The following is a 2,581-nucleotide window of genomic DNA, read 5'->3' on the forward strand; positions in this document are numbered from 1 at the left end:
GGACTTGGCTTAATGAAGACTTTGATAAACTCACAGGTTACACGTCTGTCACTCATTAGTCCAGAGTAGAGGATTGATGAATAAACGTGTGTGTGTGTGTGTGTGTGTGTGTGTGTGTGTGTGTGTGTGTATGGGCACATTTAATCATATGCAAGTGTTTGAGGGCCCACAATTTGCAAGGCACTGGGTAAATAATAGTGAACAAATAGAGCCTCAATCACCATCTTCAGGATGTTTACATTTCACCATTTTCTCTAACAAAAGAGTTCTTAACATTTTCTCCCCCTCCTTTGTGTCTGTCTACTCACAAGTCTAGCTTATTTCCACTGAGTCTTTCTGAAACGCAGTCTCTCCTCAACCTAGTATTGCACAATATTTTTTTTCTAGAGCCCCTCTTACTCTTATTTTCATTCCCCTCTCTGTTCCTTTTTACATTCTTATGTACCAAACAATGGTCTTAATTTACTCAATTGATATTTTATTTAGTACATGTTTTCCAGCTTTTTGTAGATAGATCCTAATCCCAACTAAGAAATCGAGACTCTTAATTTCACTGTAGGTTTTACTTATGGAACCTGCAAGGATACTAGAAATGGAAAATATATATATATATATTGTTTTTGAAGCGAACTCTAGCAATTTGAATACAAGTATAGCTGCCTGCAACTCCACCTTGACTGTAATCTCTCCTTTATTCCAGACTTCCTTTAATTTCCATCCTAAATTATTTCTCAGGCTCTAGTCCTTTCTCTAGGGTTCCTAAATTATCCCCTCTCACCTCCTGCAATAGACGAACCACCACAGTTTTACAGTGCTCCTAAACATCTGCTCTATCCACATGTGTTATCCTCAATGATTGGCTCTAAGATTTGTTCCCCAGACTATTCAAGTTAAGAAAAACATGTTGGCTGACAGAGAGGCCAATAGGGACCCGGGAGAGCTGGACAAGCCAGCATAAGTCTGCCTCAGGCTCATACACTGCATCTTATTCTGGAGATCAACGTATCTTCCTCATATTTCAAGTGGACTTTGCTACTCCCAGGGCCGTTGTGACCAGACTCACAATTGCTTGCAGGTACTACTCTAGGAAAGGGGAAAAAAGAGGGAAGGGGAAAAGAATAGAAAATTCTGAGATGCAGAAAGTAGTATAGGAAAAAGAAATTCTCAAATCTTTTCAACCAAATACCATAATCACTAACCTTTATAAGGCCACAGGTGGATTCTGCAATTTTTGGAATGACCAATGACATTCTTTAGAAAATAATACATTTCTAATTTTTATGCCTGAATTGATGTTGTTTTTGCTTATAGATAATGTTTATAATTGTTGCTAACAATTGTTCCTGATACCTCAGACCAAACCTTACCATGTTGCTTAAAGTTCCAATAATTTCCTAATGCTATCACCACATGGAAAATTTTTATTTGCAGTATTCCTAATAGAAGATCATTCAGCTTCCACTTGAAAATTTCCACCTATACTGAGCTTCTTATTTCACAGGACTGCCTTTTCTGCTTGGAAGCAGTTCTTTGTGATAGGCTCCTTCCCTCTATTGAGCTAAAATATGTAATTTTGTATATTTTTTTACCAACCATTATTTGGTTAGGTATCTACCTCTGTTGACACTAAGTATTTTTCCCTTTGACACATAATGCATCTAAAAATACTTGAGGACAAAATTACCAGGAACATCAAATATTCCTTCCTAAGGTATAATTTAAGGCTACTTGTTTTCCTAGTCACAGATCTTTCCAAGAAACAAACAAACAAAAAAATGAACATTATGTTTTGCATTTCTCACTTTAACTTTGTACTTTACAGAAAAGTAAGAAAATTTGCTTTTCTAGAGCACCAAACATTCAAAGAATTATGCTAAGAATATGTATGTATTCTACAATATTGGAATTTAATGGTGGATTTTGTCCTCACTACAAACTTTGCAAGATATGCCTCATTTCATTTTTGAGATGAGGAAATGAGGCTCAAGCCTTAAATAACTTGGTCAAGTCACAGAGAATAAGTGGCAGGGCTGAGATTTTATCCCAGACATGTGTTATCCCGAAGACCTTGCTATTTTCACTACACCAAGTTACCTTCCAGGAGACCTGCCTATCACTCATCCGTGCTGTGCCTTTTACCAAATGCAGTAGACATACGAAATACTTACATCTGGATAACTCAACTGATGATGTATGAATACTACAGAAATATTTTTTTTTATATATGACATGTTTGGATTCTTAACATGTTTAGAGTAAGGTAATTAAAAAACTCCATTCATATAAAAACACATAATTATTCAGAGGAAATTTAAAAATAGTACAGTGGCATTACAAATAAACTGTGAACATATTAAATTAGAATTTGGGATTAAATTGATATAGATATAAGTAAAAAGCCTAATAAAATTCATCAACTAAGCAAACTAATAAACACAATGTTAATATTACTATACCCTTATTTTTAAGCAACTTTGTAGTATACATTTTCATTTTAAGCTTTTATTGAAATTCCTTTTTTTCTGTGACTGTTTTTTATAAATATAGGGTTAGAATGTTTCCAACAATATCTGGAGTCTAA

This window comes from Propithecus coquereli, unplaced genomic scaffold (assembly GCF_000956105.1).
Source record: "Propithecus coquereli isolate 6110/MARCELLA unplaced genomic scaffold, Pcoq_1.0 Scaffold235, whole genome shotgun sequence".
NCBI classification, from domain to species: Eukaryota; Metazoa; Chordata; class Mammalia; order Primates; family Indriidae; genus Propithecus; species Propithecus coquereli.